General features: G+C 46.2%; 1 non-coding gene across 1 annotated transcript; it reads right to left on the reverse strand.

Annotated features, from left to right (window-relative positions):
* Nucleotides 1-6,512: 6,512 nt before the first annotated feature.
* On the reverse strand, nucleotides 6,513-6,587 carry Trnas-uga (transfer RNA serine (anticodon UGA)). Its single transcript has one exon. It is a non-coding gene; the product is annotated as a tRNA-Ser (tRNA).
* Between the last annotated feature and the right edge of the window lie 20,046 nt (nucleotides 6,588-26,633).

Raw genomic sequence — 26,633 nt, forward strand, 5'->3', positions numbered from 1 at the left:
TCCTGATTTAGGTTTTCCGTGATTTCCCTAAATCGTTTCAGGCAAATGCCGGGATGGTTCCTTTGAAAGGGCACGGCCGATTTCCTTCCCAATCCTTCCCTAACCCGAGCTTGCGCTCCGTCTCTAATGACCTCGTTGTCGACGGGACGTTAAACTCTAACCACCACCACCACCATCATAACAAAAACAAAATAACCGTTAGAATAGCAATTATCTGATAACACCTCACATTCGATGTGAATAGAGCTACATGTCCATATTACTTTGTATATACTGTAACGGAATTTAAGGCAAAATTACTTACTTGAAATTTAAAGGACGCTGGCACTATTTCAATATAAGTTTGAAAGAATTCTTTAAGTCGTTTTATCTCAAATACTGCGTTTCTGAGTTGTGTTACTGTTCTTGCGGGGTCCGATATGATCTCAGAGATGAAGTTCATGGCTCTTAAACTGACTGTGGTGCCATAGTGCGTGTCCTCACAGTCTCAAACTCACTGCTGAGGTTCAAGAGAAATAAAAATACCTGGTTCTTATAGGGAGAGGCCATTAGAAACGTTTTGTCAACTTCAGTATAATTAAGAGACTGGCGATCCCTATGAGCTCATCTCAGTTCTGATATCGCAGAAGCTAAAACCGTCGTGCAGGCCACCAACCTTGCGAGAGGAAGGTGTGGCTTCTTTCTCTACATCTGTCCTCTGCAAGCGGCGGTCTAAGTTCTCTTTTGTTCACACTCGCTGTCGACTGCAACATGGTTCGTGTTCACAATACGTGATGGCACGTACAGGAAAAAGTATGCCGTATTCGGTCGATGACACTGCCAAAGAACTCTGCCAGCCAAGCCTGCAGAACTTACGGCGTTTCAAGAATTATGGTCGCTATTGAAATCTCCGTGAAATTTGCCATCAACGTGCTCCATTTAGAGGAAGTAGCTCTATGAAATCAACTATGTATGAACTAACGTCCAACCCCAGCTTTTCATGGGTGGCACTAACTATCTACAGCTGGACGAACTGTTTATAATATTTAGTGGCATACACTAAACTTTCTCGTGAATCTATTAGTGAAGACCGTATCAGTCCCTACGGCAGTTCCTGAGATTAGGCTTCACATGCATGGGTGTTATCCATTAATTGTCTGTTCTTTCAACGTGTGATTTCTACGTTGCATGTGAGAATGGTACATAACATTTCGATTCCTTCCAGCATTATCAGGGTGCCGTTTGATTTTCTGTACACATTGAAGAGTCATCCCTCACAGATGTAAAAACTGATTTACATAAAATAAAAAGTTTACATTCCGAAAGGACTTAGTTGATTAGGAGTAACCCCTACTCAATCCAAAATATATAAATAATTAATTAGGCCAATGATTTCTTTTTATTTAATTACAGCTGTTTACATGCAGGACTGTACTTAGAAACTAAAGCAGCCTGTAAGTGTTAGTCCACGATTTCATTTGGTAACTACTAGAAAGAGATTCTTAGCTAATTTATTAATTATTAAGATAACACTACTTACCAACTTAATAATTAGTATACTAACAACTCATACATACCTGTTAATAATTATGTTCTCAGTACTTCATGAACTGCACCACTACAAAAATTTCGTTCTGTCAAGCCTCCAGCCTCCAGCATGTTCAGGCCGAATATTTTAAATCCAGTAACTTCTGCAGATCTTTAAAAATTTCACCTTATATATGTACCACTTTGTGTCACCATCAGCGCCATATGTCCTCTGGTTTCGAAGTTGCTTCTGCAGCTCCGGTTGCTGTGCGGCAACACGTCGTCGGTGACAGGCCCGGTGTTTGAAAGAGCTTTAACTTCTGAGTCTCCTAGCTATACATCCTGCCACAGTTTTATTTAACTTCTGAGTCTCCTAGCCATATATCCCGCCACAGTTTTATGGGATTAATGGCTTTACACACAACTGGTTCGAATCATCATGAACAGAATGCAAAAAGTTGAGTTAAATAATTCAGACCTTGTTTGCAGGATAGAAAATTTTAGTGATTTGGGAGAAATCACAAAGGGAGTCCTACAGGGCTCAATTTTTGGTCCACTCCTATAGCTTATAACCTTCCACTAAACATTCAACAAGCAGTATTGGTGCTTTATGCGGACGAGACTAGTGTTATAATAAATCCCATTGGAGAGAAAGCAACAGAAGATCATGTTAATGAGGTTTTACAACGAATTATTAAGCCATGCTCTGAAAATAGAGTGTCCCTAAATTTGTGGTAACCACACTGTATTCAGTTCTGTACAACAAATTTTAACTCTGCCGCATTCAGTGACGGCTCTGAAGTGATTACAGTCTGGAACAACACGGTCCGGCGATCTAGTTCCACCGCAGACACAGTCACCGTTAATCATACACTGCCGGACAAAGAACGTGAAGCAGAGAGAAGGGGAGAAAGAAATGAAATCAAATTTCACAGGTCAAGAGGGTATGTAATGTTATTGCAGTGATTACAATATCGAGCAAATTTACAAGGAACTTATCAGTAGGACGTTGCAACCCCTGTGAACTGGATGCATACACTGATTCGTTTGGGAAGTGTGTCATAAAGCGAATGTGCCCTTTCCTGAGGGAAGCTGGCCCATGTCTGCTGTAACTGGTCTTTCATATCAGCAACGCTGGCACTGGGACGGGGTTGACGTCCAAGCTGGTCGCACGCATGTTCTATCGAGGACTGATCTGGGGATCGCGATGGCCACAGAAGTACCTAAAATCGCATCGGATCTCCTCTGGATTAAATGAATGCACTGATTCTTTAGCGAAGGCTCTCATAAAGCAATTGTATCCTGTACTGTGCAAGACTCACAACTGTTATAAATGGTTCTTGATATTTTGGATTGTGGGAGGGACGGAGGTGACGCTCTAGCTGGTCCCACATATGTTCTGTTGGGGACATACACTCCTGGAAATGGAAAAAAGAACACATTGACACCGGTGTGTCAGACCCACCATACTTGCTCCGGACACTGCGAGAGGGCTGTACAAGCAATGATCACGCGCACGGCACAGCGGACACACCAGGAACCGCGGTGTTGGCCGTCGAATGGCGCTAGCTGCGCAGCATTTGTGCACCGCCCATGTCAGTGTCAGCCAGTTTGCCGTGGCATACGGAGCTCCATCGCAGTCTTTAACACTGGTAGCATGTCGTGACAGCGTGGACGTGAACCGTATGTGCAGTTGACGGACTTTGAGCGAGGGCGTATAGTGGGCATGCGGGAGGCTGGGTGGACGTACCGCCGAATTGCTCAACACGTGGGGCGTGAGGTCTCCACAGTACATCGATGTTGTCGCCCGTGGTCGGCGGAAGGTGCACGTGTCCGTCGACCTGGGACCGGACCGCAGCGACGCACGGATGCACGCCAAGACCGTAGGATCCTACGCAGTGCCGTAGGGGACCGCACCGCCACTTCCCAGCAAATTAGGGACACTGTTGCTCCTGGGGTATCGGCGAGGACCATTCGAAACCGTCTCCATGAAGCTGGGCTACGGTCCCGCACACCGTTAGGCCGTCTTCCGCTCACGCCCCAACATCGTGCAGCCCGCCTCCAGTGGTGTCGCGACAGGCGTGAATGGAGGGACGAATGGAGACGTGTCGTCTTCAGCGATGAGAGTCGCTTCTGCCTTGGTGCCAATGATGGTCGTATGCGTGTTTGGCGCCGTGCAGGTGAGCGCCACCATCAGGACTGCATACGACCGAGGCACACAGGGCCAACACCCGGCATCATGGTGTGGGGAGCGATCTCTTACACTGGCCGTACACCACTGGTGATCGTCGAGGGGACACTGATTAGTGCACGGTACATCCAAACCGTCATCGAACCCATCGTTCTACCATTCCTAGACCGGCAAGGGAACTTGCTGTTCCAACAGGACAATGCACGTCCGCATGTATCCCGTGCCACCCAACGTGCTCTAGAAGGTGTAAGTCAACTACCCTGGCCAGCAAGATCTCCGGATCTGTCGCCCATTGAGCATGTTTGGGACTGGATGAAGTGTCGTCTCACGCGGTCTGCACGTCCAGCACGAACGCTGGTCCAACTGAGGCGCCAGGTGGAAATGGCATGGCAAGCCGTTCCACAGGACTACATCCAGCATCTCTACGATCGTCTCCATGGGAGAATAGCAGCCTGCATTGCTGCGAAAGGTGGATATACACTGTACTAGTGCCGACATTGTGCATGCTCTGTTGCCTGTGTCTATGTGCCTGTGGTTCTGTCAGTGTGATCATGTGATGTTTCTGACCCCAGCAATGTGTCATTAAAGTTTCCCCTTCCTGGGACAATGAATTCACGGTGTTCTTATTTCAATTTCCAGGAGTGTATCTGGGGATCTTGCTTACTATGGTAGTGCCTCAACATCACGCAGACAGTCCATAAAGACACGTGGCATGTATGGACGAGCATTGTCCTGCTGAAAAATGGCACCGCGATACTGTCACATGAGAGGTAATTCATTAGGGCGCAGAATGTCTGTGACATACCGTTTTGCCATCAGAGTTCCATCATGCACAACAACCCGTGTCCTGAAACCACACCAAATGGCTTCCTACGCCATGATGTCAGCAGTAACACCGCTGCTCCTCTTCTGAACGTAGGAAGAATGGTACATGTTTCCAGGTCGACGCCATACTCGCTGACGATGATAATTCTGGGTAAGGCAGGACCGCTATTTATTGATGAATATAATGCGATGCCATTCATTTGCAATCCTTGCTACCCGGTCACGGTACTATTCCAGACGCAGCCGTTAGTATTGTGGTGTTAACGGAAACCTACGCACTGGGCGGTACTTCCACAGAACAGCTCCTACTAATGTACGACAGATGGTGCGGGATGACATAGAATGTCGCAGGGAGTCCTTTACTTGTTCTCGAATGGCAGGCGCACATGTGAAGGAATTACGATGTGCTTGGTGCATAATACGTCGATCCTGTCTTGCAGTGGACAGATGTGGTGAAACGGAGTCCTGACGACGAGTTTGCTCGCCGAAACGTTGCTATGCAGTCCAACATTGGGTCATTGAGCCACATCCAACTGCTCCACATATCTGGACATTGCACGATTTGATCAGCTGGCCAAATGGAGACACACAATGATGCCTCTTAAAACTGTCAGGTGCTGATTGTGCAGTCTCACACGCGTACGCGGCTTCTCCGCATTCTTCACCATGATCAATGAACACTTTTTGATCACGCCCCTTATATGCCCTTCCAGATCTGATATCAACACTAAACGCGGACAACACTAATGCACTCTAGTGGCCTTTCAACCTATCGCAGAGAAATGCAGCTCTAATCATTTACTTATTCATCGACAGTATGTACGTGTTAGATGTTACCTTGACATCCGACTATGTCTTCTTAGTGCTTCAGTTCTTTTTTTATCAGTTAGTGTATGTCCTACCCTGTTCAGATACGTGGGGTGACACCCAAGCCCAGTAAGAAAATAGTTGTGACTCTCGAGAGTAGAATGCAGATGTTTCGTGAATCGACATTCACGTTGACAACGAGGCGTTAAAAGGCTTATTTCCTTTCCCTAATTTTGCAAGGGACTGTTTACTTACATAAGGCTTATAAGAAAACGTGTCACTTACTGTTTACTTACATAAGGCTTATAAGCAAACGTGTCACTTTCTTCCAGTTTGGCAATATGACATGGACGAATGTATTGCGAACTGATAAAAAAATGTTGTAACATCCAAGTCTTTTCCTTTCTCTTTCAAGTACAGAATAGTATATAAGGCGACGTTGCAATCAAACTCTAAGTTCGTTTGTTCCTCGCATATAACACGCAATACCACAGGGAGAGATCGGCACTTTCAATACGGGCGGTCGATATTTGGTACCGTCAGAACGAGCGACGTGAAACTACACGGATTCAGCGCTTCGTCTACGGATGACACCAATATTGTCGCCCAGATCAAGCTTTTAAAGAAACTAAATTTAAAAAAAAAATATGTGCAACGTGTTGCTTCAATGTAAACAAAGTAGTCGACTGGAGGCTATAGATTGTATCTATATGGAAAACGATGTATATGACAACCATTTTCTGGAAATTATCGGACTGAATTGTCTTCCAGTCTTCACTTATTGTTGTGAATCCGGCTGGCGATAATTTAATATTACTCTCTGTAAATAATTATTTTGTTTGTTTGTAGGAAAGAACTGTTAAATGGGTATCCGTCGGACTTTTCTATACAGCAAAATGAAAAATAATCTTGGTTAGGAGGTGGCAGAATATACTGGAGTTTATCTATGATAGTAATCCTTTCTAAAGTAGATCTGTGTTTGCTGAGATCTCCAGGCGCCATTTGTCATTTTTAAATTTACGTTAAACTTCAGTTGAAAGTAGGCATTTGTTATTTTTTTCCCCATTTCATTACTTTAAAAGAAAAATACGTTAATCAGCAGACTGTAATATGGCATATGGGTGCGACTGAGAAAGTTACAACTTTTTAAAAGAGAAGAAACCTCCTGGCAGATTAAAACTGTGTGCCGGACCGAGACTGGAACTCGGGACCTTTGCCTTTCAAGGGCAAGTGCTCTACCAACTGAGCTACCCAAGCACGACTCACACCCCGTCCTCACAGCTTTACTTCTGCCAGTATCACGTCTCCTACCTGGAGAAGAAACCTGTTTTTCTTTTTCCTCAAAAGGCTCAGATGAAGGAGTACAGCCTGTTCCATAATGAACTTCACAACTTCGATCACGTATGTTTCAGAAATGAGGAAGGGTAGAAAGGTGCAGTCTGCAGCATAATTTTCACGCACACTAAAATTTTCTTTATTTTTTCAGGTTATGTTATTGACGAAAACGGCCACCCCAGACGATGGCACAGTGCGCAGAATGGTTGACAGAGACCAAATCTGGCAGCTTCAAAGACCAGAGGAAGGTGGAGGAAGACGGGAAAAAAGATTACAAAACCACTGACTTTCATAAACGTAGGTGGAAGCGACAGAACTGGCGCGTTGCCCGCCACATTTATATGCTCGCATAAATGTAGCTTGCATACATGTTTACAGCATAATAGAGCCAAGTGAAATACTGCTAATGGCGAACGCATACTTAAATATTACACCGTGTAAACTATGAAGTAGTCGAAGTTGTGAAAGTTTGTGGCTATTATAGTTCTGAAAACAATTGGATGACGCAGGTGCAGCCGAACTGCAGCTGAAGTGCAGCTGAACTGCAGTTCCCGGGCGAAGTACTAAGCAGAGATATAAACAAATTCCATAAAGTGACATAAACCAAAAACCGTTAAAGAGCGAAAGCGCTGTAGCAAATTTGTTTGACTAGGCCGCCCTCAGAGTCGCAGGTGGGAGGAGTGGTGTTCTTGGTGCTCGATTCAAATTTGAGCTAGGAGCATGCGGTAAAAAGTTCTTAGTTTTGTATAGCCAATCGAACATCTATCTTACCGTAGCTATGTTACAATATATTGGGCAAAGTTTGAACGACGAACGGGTGTTGCCGCACAGGAAAAACTGTGCGAATCGATTAATTCCTTTTTCAAAAGATGTTACTGGATCTGAAATTACTGCTCATCTAATGGCACCATTTATATGTGTGGCGTTCGGATTTTACGTGCAAATATGTGCTAAACATGTTTTCATTAGAGTTTTTAAGAGCCCCATATATATACCTCAAAGAATCGGTTCAAATCTTGCACGAAGATACATAAATGGATAAAGTCAAAATGACATCTTTCTTATCCAATAATCTATATTTGTTGTCGAGATGCGCTTGTTTAAAGTCGAGCTGAACGTAGCAAGTAAAATTCATTATTACGTGATCTGATATTCTTTTACGTGTTAGAACACTTGTCACATAATATAATGCATGTCAACTAAAGTAACATGATACGTGATATCATCCCCTCCAGGAACAAATCCACCCCCAGAAATGTTATCCCTTCTGAAATACTTTTTTAGCTATTACGTGTACGCTCTTCAGCCACATGATATATATTGTTTACTATTGCTGGCGAATCTTCTGCATTTCGGGAACAGGAACATGTAATTTAACCTATAAATTCTAAGACGCAGGTGTGCCAACGCCTAGCAGCTTAGACAGCCCTCTGCGCTGGGGAAGTAGTATTAATTCGTAAAAAAGAGCGAAAATGGCAAGATGTTTTGATTTTAATGTCTTTGAAGTTGCCAGGTAAGTCTAAAAGATAGTTCCCTTCTGTTACATCACTAACTCTGCCCAGGACACATTTGCTTTTTTTGTGCAATGATAGAATTTTTCAGTCTGGTTTCCAACTTTTAATCTACCATAATTTTGATTTTAGACCGGTGCAGATTTCTGTTAACTCGGGCGACGACTGCAACGGTATAGGTTTTTTTATTGTCTTTCGAATCATGTTCCTTATATTGTGGCAACGGATAAAGCTTTCACAAAACAACAGAAACATCATTACTTACTGGTATTTGTCTGCCTTAGTAGACAATCTGAACCATTTAGCACACGTTTAACAAACAGAAGTGATTTGCGTAAAAATACTCACAAAAAAGGTGTTTTCAAACATAATTTCCGAATGAAGCTAGATTTTTGAAAGCGAGTAATAAGTTTAATCGTACGAACGCATTTTTCATTTAACTGAATCACTTTAAACTATTTCCGCGCAATCAGATCACGTAATAATGAATTTTACTTGCTACGTTCAGCTCAACTTTAAACCAGCGCATCTCGACAACAAATATAGATTATTGGATAAGAAAGATGTCATTTTGACTTTATCCATTTATGTATCTTCGTGCAAGATTTGAACCGATTCTTTGAGGTATATATATGGGGCTCTTAAAAACTCTAACGAAAACATGTTTAGCACATATTTGCACGTAAAATCCGAACGCCAAACATATAAATGGTGCCATTAGATGAGCAGTAATTTCAGATCCAGTGACATCTTTTGAAAAAGGAATTAATCGATTCGCACAGTTTTTCCTGTGCGGCAACACCCGTTCGTCGTTCAAACTTTGCCTAATATATTGTAACATAGCTACGGTAAGATAGATGTTCGATTGGCTATACAAAACTAAGAACTTTTTACCGCATGCTTCCAGCTCAAATTTGAATCAAGCACCAAGAACACCACTCCTCCCAACCGCGACTCTGAGGGCGGACTAGTCAAACAAATTTGCTACAGCGCTTTCGCTCTTTAACGGTTTTTGTTTTATATCACTTTATGGAATTTGTTTATATCTCTGCTTAGTACTTCGCCCGGGAACTGCAGTTCAGCTCATCCTGTGAGTGGGCACCGTTTCGCTGCTGGAATGTTTTCTACAATCAGTTCAAAAAATGTGTGTGAAATCTTATGGGACTAAGCTTACACACTACTTAACCTAAATTATCCTACGGACAAACACACACACCCATGCTCGAGGGAGGACTCGAATCTCCGCCGGGATCAGCTTACAATCAGTTAAGCCGCTAACCAATCCACGTGGGCTGACCCTTAGCAACGCTACTGAAAAGTATCCTATATTAAACGAAGACTGTAATTGCTTTCCATTATCGAGGCTTCTAGTTCTCACAATACTGTATTTCCAGGATGTTACCTGAACAAATTGGAAATTAATATTTGTAAAAATATACACTCTTTAACTAAAATGTTACTGGGGGGGATCGATTCCACAGTTTGTTCGTGATTTGTTGTGTGTGACTCTGAAACTGTTACTTCTTTGTCATCACTTGTGGGTGGAAAGGGGGAGATGACAATGATGCCTAACTCCCTTCAGAGTTTTCTTACTGTTGTTCAGAACATAGGGTACCTTCGCTACAGGTTATCGATCTCCACAATTTCTGTCTCTTCCCTTCCTTCTGCGTCCTCCGCTTCTATCGGCACAAATTTGACTTGCCGTTGCCCTAAATTTTAACGTGCCACATATGTATAGGATTTTAATTATAATAAAAACAAATCAGTTGTAGAATTTTGGAACACTATTATGTTCGAGTATAATGACTTTTCTGGAGACTAGAAATCTATTCTGTAGGAATCAGCATGGGTTTCGAAAAAGACGATCGTGTGAAACCCAGCTCGCGCTATTCGTCCACGAGACTCAGAGGGCCATAGACACGGGTTCACAGGTAGATGCCGTGTTTCTTGACTTCCGCAAGGCGTTCGATACAGTTCCCCATAGTCGTTTAATGAACAAAGTAAGAGCATATGGACTATCAGACCAATTGTGTGATTGAATTGAAGAGTTCGTAGATAACAGAACGCAGCATGTCATTTACAATGGAGAGAAGTCTTCCGAAATAAGAGTGATTTCAGGTGTGCCGCAGGGGAGTGTCGTAGGACCGTTGCTATTCACAATGTATATAAATGACCTTGTGGATAACATCGGAAGTTCACTGAACTTTTTGCGGATGATGCTGTCGTATATCGAGAGGTTGTATCAATGGAAAATTGTACTGAAATGCAGGAGGATCTGCAGCGAATTGACGCATGGTGCAGGGAATGGCAATTGAATCTCATTGTAGACAAGTGTAATGTGCTGCGAATACATAGCAAGAAAGATCCTTTATCATTTAGCTACAATATAGTAGGTCAGCAACTGGAAGCAGTTAATTTCATAAATTATCTGGGAGTAGACATTAGGACTGATTAAAAATGGAATGACCATATAAAATTAATAGTCGGTAAAGTAGATGCCAGACTGAGAGTCATTGGAACAATCCTAAGGAAATGCAATCCGGAAACAAAGGAAGTAGGTTACAGTACACTTGTTCGCCCACTGCTTGAATACTGCTCACCGGCGTGGGATTCGCACCAGATAGGATTGATAGAAGTAATAGAGAATATCCAACGGAGAGCAGCGCGCTTCGTTACAGGATCATTTAGTAATCGCGAAAGCGTTACGGAGATGATAGATAAACTCCAGTGGAGGACTCTGCAGGAGAGACGCTCAGTAGCTCGGTACGGGCTTTTGTTGAAGTTTCGAGAACATGCCTTCAACGAGGAGTCAAGCAGTATATTGCTCCCTCCTATGTATATCTCGCGAAGAGACCATGAAGATAAAATCAGAGAGAGTAGAGCCCACACAGAGGCATACCGACAATCCTTCTTTCCACGAACAATACGAGACTGGAATGGAAGGGAGAACCGATAGAGGTACTCAAGGTACCCTCCGCCACACACCGTCAGGTGGCTTGCGGAATATTGATGTAGATGTAGATGTAGAAAGCTGGGGAGCCGGCCAGCCTGGTTGTGTTTTTACGCGGTTTTCCACATCCAGCTTGGGAAATACCGGGCGGGTACCCACGTCCCGCCTCATCTACAGTGCCACGCAAACACTTTTAAAACGTTATCACAGTAGACACAAACAGTTGGCGTACACAGGTATCTTACCAAGGGGAGTAGTGGTGTCAGGAATAGCATACGGCCACCAAATGGCACTAACACGCCAAAATCGGTATATTACAATGACGACCCCGTACACAAGCGGCAAAAGGGAAAAAGGGAAATAAGCCACCAAGCCTGTTAAAACAACGGTCGGAAAGGAGAATGGTGAGTTTGGTATCCCATCGCTGTCTGGGGCGTTTCCAGACACGTCTTCGACCTGGAATCTCAATTAATGGAGTAGAGCTGTATTCAGTGGTGAATCACGCTTTGAATTGAGTCGCGATGACCAGCAAAGATGTCTGGAAACTCCCCTGACGGCGGTGGGATACCACTATACTGCACGACAATCAGGAGTGATGGTCTAGAGTGCCATTCGTTTTCATAGCAGGGTCACTTTGGTTCTTATCGTCGGCATGCTTACAGCACAGCGGTACGTCGACAATATTCTACGCCCCGTTTTGTTGCCCGTCGTGCTAAGCCATCCTGGCTTACATTTCAGCAAGATAATGCCGCCGCCCCCGCACCTCTTCTTGTCTTCGTTCTTGCAAAACCCTACCTTCGGCAGCAAGGCCGCCCCATCACCCAAGATGACAACTTTGGGAGCGTTATGGCCATGGCCTTCCAACCAGCTCACATTTTCACGATTTAATTTGCATAGAATTTGGCTCGATATCCCTCAGAAGGACATCCAAAAACTCTATCAATCAAAGCCAAATCAAATAACTACTTGCATAAGGACCAGAGCTGGACCAATGCGTAACTGACTTGCTCAATTTGCGAAGCTCTCTTGAATAAATTATCCTATTTTTCTCAAGTTGTAATCATTTGTCACGTATACCGATTTCTCTGACATTCGGGTAGTTCCTTCATGGTGCACCGTCTTTTTTTTTTTTGTCTTAGAGTTTACGTCTCCAAGATGTGCATCCCACATGTGCTCCGTGGGATTTAAGCTGGGACAATGGAGAGGCCGGTCCATTTGCCGAATGTCCTCTCGTTCCATGTGTTCCTGCTTGCGCAGTTCGTTACGTCGCGCATTGTCATCCATAAGAATGAATTCAAGGCCAAATGCACCTCTCAAGCCGGCCGAAGTGGCCGTGCGGTTCTAGGCGTTTCAGTCCGGAACCGCACTGCTGCTACGGTCGCAGGTTAGAATCCTGCCTCGGGCATGGATGTGTGTGATGTCGTTAGGTTAGTTAGGTTTAAGTAGTTCTAAGTCTAGGGGACTGATGACCTCAGATGTTAAGTCCCATAGTGCTTAGAGCCATTTGAACCATTTTTGCACCTCTCAAGAGATGCACATAGGAAAGAAGTATGGCTTCACTATAACGCTGACAATGACAGTACCGTGTTTAAAGATTTGACTATCAGTACGTCCATGGAACATTATGCCTCCCCAGAACATAATACCTCGATCACCAAAACGATCATTTTCGAAAATGCTGGACGTACTCTCATATGGTGAGAGGTGGGAACATGTAATGCACGAAGTAATGCTTTTGGTGGTCCAGATGATATGGTGTTGGGTGGCTTAATTTTACAAGACGTACTGTCCCTTAAATCTTTGAACACGGTACACTCACTAGTCAAAGTTACTGTGGCACTGTAATCTTTCCCCACATGCGTATGTTCAGGAGAGTGCATTTGGCTCTGACTTCCTCCTTATGGATACAATGCACGACCATATCAGACAGCGCAAGAGAAGGAGCTCTTGGGACGACACGCTATTTGGGTGATGGACTGCCCTGACCTTTGCCCGACTTAAATTCCATCGAGCAGTTGTGGGCTGCGTTGAGTAGACGTCTCGCAGAACCTCCACATGTACGACTGATCATCCGGCAGTTGTCAACCGCGATGGTGGAGGAATGGAACGCCCTACTGCAAGAACATTTTACCAGCCTTGTGGGCAGAATGTGAGCACTTGCAGAGCGTGCATTCTCGCCTACAGTGGTCACATAACCTAATAAGAATCATAGTGAAATGGCTCAAATGGTTCTGAGCACTATGGGACTTAACATCTGAGGTCGTCAGTCCCCTAGAACTTAGAACTACTTAAACCTAACTAACCTAAGGACATCACACACATCCATGCTCGAGGCAAGATTCGAACCTGCGACCGTAGCGGTCGCGCGGTTCCCGACTGAAGCGCATAGAACCGCTCGGTCACAAGAATCATAGTCTGCGTTTTGTATTGTCAAGGGGACGATCACAAATCGCGGTGACATCAGCGTAATTATTGTACTTGAAGTAAAGTGTCGTTTATATTCTGTCATTGCGTATTTATTTCAATTAGCTTCTGTGTTTTGCAGACCAGTGTATTTTCTTGTTAAAAGAGCCTTCAAAATGCCTCTTGTCTTATGCAACTTCCCTGTAATCGGGTTTGTTCTTAGTAGCAAGCACGGTTAAACTGGACATGGCCTAGAATGTTTTCTGAAATTGTCAGGCCACAGGGTCCTCCACGTGGGCTAATCCTCAGGAAAGCAACCGTAAGTGAAATTACTTGTCATTACCAATACCTTTATTCAGTTTTCATCCAGCGTTATTCTCCATAAGTAAGCTAAAAAGTTTGGAAACTGAGAAAATAAAATAGAAAATTGTTGTCTGGCGTAGGTTGTGACAGCTATGACCATCCCTTTCAATGACTCCCATGTGGGGCATGGTGGTCTTGTGGAACAGTGCAGCCTGGTGACGGTAGAAAGGTTTCGGGATCACAGACACTTGAAATTTTCAGTTTGCCTCTAAGATAGCCTTCACCTCTCAAATGACGTGAAGACATGCCAGGCACGGCACATGGTTCGCATTCTACGTAAACGGTAGGTCCACTTTTCCCACTAGGTTTTTTTTTCTTCAATTTATTAGTTTCCCATACTGTGATCTCAGCAGTGGAATGTCAATTATGACGATACGAATTTAAGGACAACGCAACATCGAGCCGCTGAGCGGAGAAAATCTCCGACCGAGCCGGGAATCGAACTTGGGATGCTTTGGTCAGCACTCCGCTGCTACCGAGGCGAACACCCGAAGACTGTGGTAGGTTAAGAGGCACGATTCGCCGTTATGGCCACGAGTCGAAAGAACTTGCAAACAGAGGCACAGGGTCCCTCGAGGGACTTCCAGCCAATTATGTCGTACGTATTTACATTTTATGAGTCCTACTAACCCACCTCCTCCGTTTTCCCTCCTCTGGATCTGCTGCTGGATTTTGCCCGGCCACTTCGGAGCCGAGCGCCGCAGAAGTTAGGCGGGTTATCGACCTCGGCAGGTGGCCGCGGCTGGGGAGCGGTGACGCGGTGGACCTGCTCGCTGGTCCGTGGGAGAGGCGGCCGTGACATTGGCGTCGGCTCATCGCGATGCGCGCGCCGCGCCGCCCCGTGCGGTTTCTCCGGCCGCTTTCTACGCCAGTCAGCTGGCGGCGGGGCGTCCGCGAGGCACGCTTTCCTTCTGCTCCCTCGCACTTGGCCGCTGCCGCCGCGCCGCTGCCGCTGCGCCGATTCGGCGAGATCTCCTCGCGAGCTGGGCCCTGCATGCATAATCAGCCGGTAGTTTTCCTCTGCGAGACGCTATGGAAGTTGCCGAGGTGCGGTGACGTTCGCTGTTCTCTCCAGAACGTTGTAACACTCATCACGCGTCAGAAATGTAGTGTATGTGAGGTGCAATGATTAATGCACAACACCACTGACGAGAAGAAGAGACAAGACGACATGATCGTAGAACATGTGTTGAGATGGCGAGGGGTAACTTCCGTAGTAGATAAGGCAGTTGACGAGTGTAAAAACGGTAGGGGAAGGCAGAAATTGGGATATATCCAACGAATAACTGAGGGTGTTGGGTGCAAGCGTTTCTCTAAGATTAAGAGGTTGGGACAGGAGAAAAATTGGTGGTCCGGCGCATCAAAATACCGAGAAACTGATAATTTTTTTATTATAAGGGACAATCAAATGAGAACGAGGCAGATGGAAAAAAGTAAGTAAACTGTTTATTACTTCAACAGTAATCGCCAGAACTGTGTTGTGAATGGCTTTTTACACGATGGTAAGAAGAGGTGACAACAGAGTGGTTCAAATGGCTCTGAGAACTACGGGACTTAACTGCTGTGGTCATGAGTCCCCTAGATCTTGGAACTACTTAAACCTAACTAACCTAAGGACATCACACACAACCATGCCCGAGGCAGGATTCGAACCTGCGACCGTAGCGGTCGAGCGGTTCCAGAGTGTAGCGCCTAGAACCGCTCGGCCAGTCCGGCCGGCTTGACAACAGAGTGGTGTGACAACTGTCGTCGTAAGAAAGCTGGACAGAAGCAGAAATGATTAGCGAACGAGTTAACACAGAAAACAGAAGATTTAAGTAAATTATATTTCTGCAAGTATATGAAGACTCATTACGAATAATGCAGCAAGAAAGCAGCACTGTTTTAGGAAACAGCGGCCATGAGAGACATAGCTGGCCTTCTTCGTGAATGATATACAACAGGCTCTAGATACCGGCTCCCAGATTGATGCCATATTCCTCGACTTTCGAAAGTCGTTCGACTCGGTTCCGTACTGTCGCTTGCTCCAAAAAGGACGCGCTTACGGTCCATCCGATGACATATGCGGTTGGATAGAAAGTTTTCTAACAAACGAAGAGCAGTATGTCGTCCTGAATGGGGAGCAGGCCGGAGCGGCCGAGCGGTTCTAGGCGCTACACTCTGGAACCGCGCGACCGCTACGGTCGCAGGTTCGACTATTGCCTCGGGCATGGATGTGTGTGGTGTCCTTAGGTTAGTTAGGTTTAAGTAGTTCTAAGTTCTAGGGGACTGATGACCTCAGAAGTTAAGTCCCATAGTGCTCAGAGCCATTTGAACCATTTTGAATGGAGAGACTTCAACAGAAACAAGTGTAACATCAGGTGTGCCGCAGGGCAGTGTAATAGGTTCGCTGCTTTTTACGATTTACATAAACGATCTGATTGATGGTATTGACAGCGGCATTAGACTGTTTGCTGATGTTGCTGTAATCTATGGCATTAGACTGTTTGCCGATGTTGCTGTAGTCTACAGGAAAGTAGTATCACACGAAAGTTGTGAACAAATCAATGAGGATTTGCAGAAAATAAATGCGTGGTGTAAGGACTGGCCGTTATCTCTCAGTATTAGTAAGTGTAACCTACTGCGTATAAAAAGGCGAAAATCTCCACTAATGTACGACTACAAAATAAATGCCCAGTCTTTGGAAGCGGCAACATCCGTCAAGTATCTGGGTGTGACTATTCGAAATGATCTCAAATGGAACGATCAGATTACACAAGTAACAGGTAAGGCGAACATTAGATTGCGGTTTATTAATAGAATCCTGAAGCGATGCAGTTCTTCAACAAAGGAAATTTTTTACAATACGTTAGTTCGTCCACTCTCACAGTATTGTTCGTCTGTGTGGCTGGTTCAAATGGCTCTGAGCACTACGGGACTTAACAGCGATGGTCATCAGTCCCCTAGAACTTAGAACTACTTAAACCTAACTAACCTAAGGACAGCACACAACACCCAGCCATCACGAGGCAGAGAAAATCCCTGACCCCGCCGGGAATCGAACCCGGGAACCCGGGCGTGGGAAGCGAGAACGCTACCGCACGACCACGAGATGCGGGCGTCTGTGTGGAACCCTTACCAGTTGGGTCTGATTCAAGAGATTAAGAAGGTCCAAAGAAGAGCGGCAAGATTCGTGACTGGTACATTTAGCCATCGCGAGAGCGTTACAAATCTCATAGAAAGTTGGAATGTGGGACACACTTGCAGATAGACGACGCGCTAAACGGAAGGGGCTGCTCACTAAATTCCGAAATCCGATCGTCGCCGTCGCGCAATGATCAGCATTCAAAGATAAGGGAAATTGGAGCTCGTACAGAGGCGTTCAGACAGTTGTTCTTCCCTCGCTCGAGCCACAAGTCGAACAGAGGGTCGCAGGTTCGAATCCTGCCTCGGGCATGGATTTGTGTAATGTCCTTAGGTTAGTTAGCTTTAAGTAGTTCTAAGTGTTGGGGACTGATGGCCTCAGATGTTAAGTTCCATAGTGCTTAGAGCCATTTGAGCCATTTTGAGAGGGGGGAAATATGACTTTGACGCGAATAGTGCCCTCCGCCACACACCGCTTGGTGGCTATCGGAGTATATATGCAGATGTAGAATATCAACAAGCAAGAGGCTCACTGTACTAAGCACGAATGACTACGTCGTAGCGAAGAGGCTCTGAGCGCAAGTCGCCGTCTGGCTGCTGCCGGCCATCCTATATTGCAGCAGCAGCAGAGGGCGGTCAGAGTACGGAGGCAGTGGAGGTGTGGCTCAGTAGGCGGGCACATTCGGTTTTCTAGATCCCGCACGACCGCTATCGGCGTCTGACAGAACACTTGCAATTTTGTTGCCAACCTAAGACTCCAGTAGGGTGGGGTCGATACGTGACACCACGAACTGTTAATATACGTCTCAGTCTGAGACAAGATGGTCGACGCCTCCATCGAAAAATGTTTCCAGTTGCCTATGGAATCATGATTTTACCCAAGTGTGCACCTCTTCATCCGAAGCAAATCGACGTCCATGAATGTCTTTCTTCAAGGCTCCAAAAACGCATGGGAACAGATCGGGACTGTATGGAGGATATTTAAGGGATTTCCAGCGAAACTTGTGCAGTGTAGTCCGAACAACCTTGGCGATATGTGAGCAGGCACTATCTTACAATAGAACGACGGCGTCCGTCAACATTCGTGTTGTTTGGGAAGCCCCACACATCCTCCATACAATCCCGATTTCTCCCCATGCGATTTCCATATTTTTGGAGCCCAGAAGCAAGACACTGATGGTCTTTGATTTGCTTCGGACAAAGAGGTACATGACTGGGTACTATCATCGTCCAAACATTTTTCCAAGAAGTCACACACTGCCTTGTCCCTCTTGTCGGAGTGGTATGAATGTATTAATAGTGTGAGCGTGGGGTTGATCTGCTATTCTGTTATTCTGCGCAACGGATTAATCTGAGATGTACCCTTTACCCTGTGGCTCCTGCAAGATGCAATTTCCACCCCCACACTACTACAGGAGTCAGACAGACGCTCCTAACGTTCTAAAGAGAAATGCCTGAAAAACTTTCAGCAATAAATATCTTGTGGAGTCGTCCGCTGTAAGGAAATGACACAAAAATTCACAAAATTTCTTACATAACTAGTGGGATACTTGGGTACTGGAGTATTGCTAGTTAGTGTAAGAAAAACATGAAACTAACGAAAATTATTATTTATTTTGCAAAAATTCTGAGAAATCACAATGGCACTTTTAGTTATGAATTGAACAAGTTATATCCTGGTTCTTTTTGGAATGTGAAGTTACCTCTCAAGGATAGGATTCGCTAATGAAATTTCTATACAAAATTTAAGATTGTTATTGACTTGGCAGAATGGATGAGAGGCGCGCCTACTCAACTTGAATAATTATCCTTTAGAATGTTGCTAGGTACGGTCGAGGCTGTCGCGTGTGAAATGCAGTGAAGTGTACTGTTGTGGAGGAAATATGGGGCTCGCAATAGCTGTAGCGCACAATACTCTAAGCTGCGCTGACTGCTGTCTGCGCCGCTCGCTGCTGACAAAATAAGATAACTCTCGTTCTATCTGGATGGACCTTCGCCAATCAAACTCTCCCTATGCCTTGATGAAGTCAAGGATTCCTATTCGCCCGTAGTCTAAGTATTGGCGTGGTACACCGGTCAGATAACCAGTCCATCGTGATGCCACTCAAAAATTCGCTCACAGGCGTCTGTCCATTCACACTGCACAATGTGTCGGCCAACACAGTGAACAACGCTTAATCGCAAGGACTCAATATAGAGTCGCACTTCGATTCGCTCTCGGCAGAGGTGCTCTCCCAGTGAAGTACTGAGGAGAGTCTTGTTTCTTGCTCCAAGAGCGACAACGGAACGGCGCCTCTCTACGCCAGACGTGAAGGGGTATATCTTTCGGTCTCTTCCATTACTCCTTCAACTCAAGGCATCAGAAATGTCGTCTGCCAATCAGCACTGCTCTTCTAAAACGGGAGAATGACGTTTAGTTTAAGGCGACCAATCCGGAAATCTGTAGTATCAGCGTTTGGCGTTTGCTGTCTCCCTGTGAAAATCTCTGAAACTGCGTGCTATGTGTAAAGAATGCGTAGGTTGGACGCTCCCACAGAGTGTAGCGGAATTTGCTTTTAAGCCGAACACGGGGTCGTTCCCCCTTTCACCCGGGCACACGCTGTCTGCTCCACGGGCGGCCGAGGTTGACTTGTCCTCTGAAGGCCCAGCCTCCCGGTTTGTGGTCTGCCTCTCTCGAACTAAAAGCTCCTGTGACCGTCGTGTCTGGAATGTATGTGTGTACCCCAGCCTCGAGTATTTCAACCCTGGTTCGCACTTATTATTTGCATATCGTTTACATGAATTCATACAACATTGTCTTATCGAGTTCGGGTTCGAATGAAGCGTCTTGATGTGTGGAATATGATTGTGACGGCGGAATATGTAAGCAATGAAGGTCAGGAGACCACGACGTCTTACAACAGTTATGGCGATTACTTTTGAAATAATGCACAGTTTGCTTACTGTTCTTCCATCTGTCTCGCATTCATTTGACTGCCTCTTATGAAAGAAGGGAAAACGACATTGCTCGAAAAAAAAAAAGGCCACGAATCAACGCAAAGTCGTTGCATGAGCACAACTGTGTATCTTCTACTGCTCCCCTGCATGATACCATATGTCACTAGCTCACTGGACAAAATGCAATGCTGGCTATTAAAATTAAACATGATGAAGACAGTACACTACAAATGGCAAATTGGTATGAGTTAGTTAGCTAGTTACATGTTCATTTCTACCATTCTATTATCGAAATGACGTGGAACGAATCAGTTTACAAGATATGAATACATGATTAGTGTTGACATTAACGAACACATTATCATTTTATTCCAACTCATGCAACTACATTTTACTGGCTACCAATTTCTAAGTAGAAATTCGTCAATGGAGTAGAAGGAGCTGCTCAGAAGAAATGATTTTAAATTAAATTTAAAACTTATTTCGCTACTTGTCAGACATTTTATGTTAATTGGGCCAATGATCAAAAATTTTATTGCTGCATGGTGAACTTAGCAAAAGTAGCTGACCTTAATTGTCTCAGAAGCTGACTAATATGCTTCCTCCAGTTCAAGTTCTCAGCAATATATGCGTCCAAAGATTTGGAGCATTCCCCCCTACTTACTGACTCCTCCTCTTGTGCTACATCAGTTGTTGGTATGACTCTATTTCTTGTACAGAACTGAATGAAGTGTCTGTTTTCAAAATTTAGGGAGAGTTCACTTTCACAGAACCACTTAATAACTCTTCGGAAAATATCATTAATTTAGTCTTCTGTTGCAGTATCTCTAATGGGATTTATTAGGACACTAGTATCGTCTGCAAAAAGTATGAAATTTACTTACTGAGTATTGAGTGGAAGATCATTCACATATACGAGGGTTGGAACTTTAATAGTAGCAACTATTTATTTACAGTTCGCAGTTCGTACAAAGTAGATGCGTGTTTCAAAGTTTTACTGACCTTCATAGTAATCACCAGCATTGTGTATAACCCGTTGCCAGTGATGTGGAAGTCGTAGGATACTCTTAGCAGTGCCAGTTGTGTTGACAGTTCGAACGGCGCGGTCCATTGCCCGACGAATTTGTAGCAGTTCTGAAGTGAATGCCGTGAAGTGTATCCTTCAGTTTAGAAATCGAATTGAACTTACGAGGACTTAAGTCGGGGGAGTGCAGTGGGTGGCATAGCACTTAGCAGCAACATCAGTCAAACAAATCAGTAACAGCTTGCACTGTACGTGCTTGAGCGTTGTCCTGCAAAATGATGGTCAGGGTCCTGCAGAAAAAGTCATCACTTCTGTCTCTAAGCTGTTCATTTCTGAAACACAACCTACGACCAGCTTAGAGACTTAAATGCGATGGGTAGAGATCTCTTCCGAACAGCACATTACAACGCATCCCAGATATGTTCAATAATGGTCTAGTATGGGGAGTTTGGTGGCCAGTGGAAGTGTTTAAACTCAGAAGAGTGTTACTGGAACCATTTCTGTAGCAATTCTGGATTTGTGGGGTGCCGTATTGTCCTGCTTGAATTGCCCAAGTCCGTTAAAATGCACAGTTGACATGAATAGGAATATGTGATCACACAGGATTCTTACGTACGTGTCACCTGTCAGAGTCGTATGTAGGCGTATCAAGAGACCCATATCACTCCAGCTGCACGCGCCCCACACCATTACAGGCCTCCACCGGCTTAAACAGTCCATAGCTGACATGCAGGGTCCATGGATTCATGAGGTTGTCTCTATAACCGCACACGTCCATCCTCTCGATGCAATTTGAAACGAGACTCGTCCGACCAGCTACATGTTTCCAGTCAACAGTCCAATGTCGGTGTTGACGGGCCCTGGCGAGGCGTAAAACTTCGTGTCGTGCAGTCAGCAAGGGTACACGAGTAGACTTTGGGCTCTGAAAGCCGATATCGATCATATTTCGTTGAATGGTTCTCGCGCTGACACTTGTTGATGGCCCCGCACTGAAATCTGTAGCAACTCGCGGAAGGGTCGCACTTCTGTGATGTTGAACGATCCTCTTCAGTCGTCGTTTCTCCCGTTCTTGCAGGATCTTTTTCCGGCCGCAAAGATGTCGGAGATTTGGTGTTTTACCGGTTTCCTGATATTTACGGTACACTCGTGAAATGGTCGTACGGGAAATTCCCCACTTCATCGCTACCACGGAGATGCTGTGTCTCTTCGCTCGTGCGACGACTATATCACCACGTTCAGGCTTAAATCTTGATAACCTGCCATTGTAGAAGCAGTAACCGGTCTAACAACTGCGTCAGACACGTTTTGTCTTATACAGGCGTTACCTATCTCTGTATTTGAATACGCTTGCTTATACCAGTTTCTTTGGCGCTTCAGTGTATGACGAAAGAAAATTGATCTGGTTTCTCATTCAGAAATCGCATTTGAATACTAGTTGTTTGAGAGCTGATAGTGTTGTGTCTGATATAATAAAGACGAATGTGAGCCAGCAGGTGTCGGAATTCGACAGCGATGGGATCGCGACCCATTGGTACCACAGTGCAGCCTTCCGCGATATAACTGGTGGAACTGGCCGGTTTCCGTGACTGTCGTGCTAGCAGGGAATCCACGGATCCAGGAGACACTTGCGCAACGACATGTAGGACCTCAGCGCTCTATGCGTCTAATGGCCGTGGGCAGATTTTGTGTTCACTCGGCCATGAAGAATCACACAGCCACGCCAAGTACCTAAAGGCAGGAAAAGGGCTTATTTGTCGCCGGACAAGTACCCACGCTGACAGTGGGACTTTGAGCGCAGCGTCCACAATTGCGGCTTCCGTGACCCGGCGACAGAGGGAGGCGCAATGGACGTACCCGTGTGTGTGGAGGCTTCGATGAGAGTGGACATTGCCAGAACTGCGTTCGTCTTTCATCATCTAGAGGGCCCGGCACCTGGTTCGATGGAAAGGTGTGCCTTTCAGTACACTACATGATGACATCTGGTATGTGTAGCGGATAATTTGGACAGTTGCTGTTATATCTCCGTCATGTTTAGGCGGGTGGCTGTGCCTTCTATTCAAGACATACGTCACCATATCTTCCAATATATCTGCATCTACATGACTGCTCTGCAATTCGCACTTAAGTGCCAGGCAGAGGCATCATCGAATCACATTCAGAGTTTTTCTATTCCTTCCTGTACGATGTCTGTTTTCTCTTATTTTATTACGATGATAATTACTTCCTATATAGGTTGGCGTCAGTAAAATATTTTCGTTTTATAGGGGAAAGTTGGTGATTGAAATTTCGTGAAAATAACTCGCAGCATCTAAAATTCCTTTGTTTTAATTACTGCCAACACAACTCGCTTATCATATCCATGAAACTGTTTCTTCTATATCGCTATAATACACTCCTGGAAATAGAAAAAAGAACACATTGACACCGGTGTGTCAGACCCACCATACTTGCTCCGGACACTGCGAGAGGGCTGTACAAGCAATGATCACACGCACGGCACAGCGGACACACCAGGAACCGCGGTGTTGGCCGTCGAATGGCGCTAGCTGCGCAACATTTGTGCACCGCCGCCGTCAGTGTCAGCCAGTTTGCCGTAGCATACGGAGCTCCATCGCAGTCTTTAACACTGGTAGCATGCCGCGACAGCGTGGACGTGAACCGTATGTGCAGTTGACGGACTTTGAGCAAGGGCGTATAGTGGGCATGCGGGAGGCCGGGTGAACGTACCGCCGAATTGCTCAACACGTGGGGCGTGAGGTCTCCACAGTACATCGATGTTGTCGCCAGTGGTCGGCGGAAGGTGCACGTGCCCGTCGACCTGGGACCAGACCGCAGCGACGCACGGATGCACGCCAAGACCGTAGGATCCTACGCAGTGCCGTAGGGGACCGCACCGCCACTTCCCAGCAAATTAGGGACACTGTTGCTCCTGGGGTATCGGCGAGGACCATTCGCAACCGTCTCCATGAAGCTGGGCTACGGTCCCGCACACCGTTAGGCCGTCTTCCGCTCACGCCCCAACATCGTGCAGCCCGCCTCCAGTGGTGTCGCGACAGGCGTGAATGGAGGGACGAATGGAGACGTGTCGTCTTCAGCGATGAGAGTCGCTTCTGCCTTGGTGCCAATGATGGTCGTATGCGTGTTTGGCGCCGTGCAGGTGAGCGCCACAATCAGGACTGCATACGACCGAGGCACACAGGGCCAACACCCGGCATCATGGTGTGGGGAGCGATCTCCTACACTGGCCGTACACCACTGGTGATCGTCGAGGGGACACTGAATAGTGCACGGTACATCCAAACCGTCATCGAACCCATCGTTCTACCATTCCTAGACCGGCAAGGGAACTTGCTGTTCCAACAGGACAATGCACGTCCGCATGTATCCCATGCCACCCAACGTGCTCTAGAAGGTGTAAGTCAACTACCCTGGCCAGCAAGATCTCCGGATCTGTCCCCCATTGAGCATGTTTGGGACTGGATGAAGCGTCGTCTCACGCGGTCTGCACGTCCAGCACGAACGCTGGTCCAACTGAGGCGCCAGGTGGAAATGACATGGCAAGCCGTTCCACAGGACTACATCCAGCATCTCTACGATCGTCTCCATGGGAGAATAGCAGCCTGCATTGCTGCGAAAGGTGGATATACACTGTACTAGTGCCGACATTGTGCATGCTCTGTTGCCTGTGTCTATGTGCCTGTGGTTCTGTTAGTGTGATCATGTGATGTATCTGACCCCAGGAATGTGTCAATAAAGTTTCCCCTTCCTGGGACAATGAATTAACGGTGTTCTTATTTCAATTTCCAGGAGTGTATAAAACGAGGTGCGCTTCTTTGAATTTTTTCGATGTCGTCCATTAATCTTGTCTGGTCAGAATCCCATGGAGCACAGCAGTACTTCAGCAGAGGACGTGTTAGTGTGGTGTGGGGAGTCTCCTTAGTAGACCTATTGTAGCTTATAAGTGTTAACGCAGTCTTTACCTTGCCTTCCCCGCAACATTATCTATGCAATCGTTCCAATTTATTTTGTCTGTGGTTGTAATTGCTAGGTATGTCACTCAGTTCACAGCCTTTACATTTGTGTGATCTATCGTGTAACTTTTAGTACTCACGCGGATGACTGCACACTTTTCATTATGTAGAGTCGATTGCCACTTTTCGCATCATACAAATATCTTGCCTGAATCATTTTGCAATTGGTTTGTGTCGTATGGTGACTTTACAAGACGGTAAATGACTGCATCATCTGCAGACAATCCAAGAGGGCTGTTCACATTAGACTGTGTCGTTTATGTAGATCAGGAAAAGCAGAGGGCTTATAATACACTCCTGGAAATTGAAATAAGAACACCGTGAATTCATTGTCCCAGGAAGGGGAAACTTTATTGACACATTCCTGGGGTCAGATACATCACATGATCACACTGACAGAACCACAGGCACATAGACACAGGCAACAGAGCATGCACAATGTCGGCACTAGTACAGTGTATATCCACCTTTCGCAGCAATGCAGGCTGCTATTCTCCCATGGAGACGATCGTAGAGATGCTGGATGTAGTCCTGTGGAACGGCTTGCCATGCCATTTCCACCTGGCGCCTCAGTTGGACCAGCGTTCGTGCTGGACGTGCAGACCGCGTGAGACGACGCTTCATCCAGTACCAAACATGCTCAATGGGGGACAGATCCGGAGATCTTGCTGGCCAGGGTAGTTGACTTACACCTTCTAGAGCACGTTGGGTGGCACGGGATACATGCGGACGTGCATTGTCCTGTTGGAACAGCAAGTTCCCTTGCCGGTCTAGGAATGGTAGAACGATGGGTTCGATGACGGTTTGGATGTACCGTGCACTATTCAGTGTCCCCTCGACGATCACCAGTGGTGTACGGCCAGTGTAGGAGATCGCTCCCCACACCATGATGCCGGGTGTTGGCCCTGTGTGCCTCGGTCGTATGCAGTCCTGATTGTGGCGCTCAGCTGCACGGCGCCAAACACGCATACGACCATCATTGGCACTAAGGCAGAAGCGACTCTCATCGCTGAAGACGACACGTCTCCATTCGTCCCTCCATTCACGCCTGTCGCGACACCACTGGAGGCGGGCTGCACGATGTTGGGGCGTGAGAGGAAGACGGCCTAACGGTGTGCGGGACCGTAGCCCAGCTTCATGGAGACGGTTGCGAATGGTCCTCGCCGATACCCCAGGAGCAACAGTGTCCCTAATTTGCTGGGAAGTGGCGGTTCGGTCCCCTACGGCACTGCGTAGGATCCTACGGTCTTGGCGTGCATCCGTACGTCGCTGCGGTCCGGTCCCAGGTCGACGGGCACGTGCACCTTCCGCCGACCACTGGCGACAACATCGATGTACTGTGGAGACCTCACGCCCCACGTGTTGAGCAATTCGGCGGTACGTCCACCCGGCCTCCCGCATGCCCACTATACGCCCTCGCTCAAAGTCCGTCAACTGCACATACGGTTCACGTCCACGCTGTCGCGGCATGCTACCAGTGTTAAAGACTGCGATGGAGCTCCGTATGCTACGGCAAACTGGCTGACACTGACGGCGGCGGTGCACAAATGCTGCGCAGCTAGCGCCATTCGACAGCCAACACCGCGGTTCCTGGTGTGTCCGCTGTGCCGTGCGTGTGATCATTGCT

Source organism: Schistocerca cancellata, chromosome 9, assembly GCF_023864275.1.
Source record: "Schistocerca cancellata isolate TAMUIC-IGC-003103 chromosome 9, iqSchCanc2.1, whole genome shotgun sequence".
Lineage (NCBI taxonomy): Eukaryota > Metazoa > Arthropoda > Insecta > Orthoptera > Acrididae > Schistocerca > Schistocerca cancellata.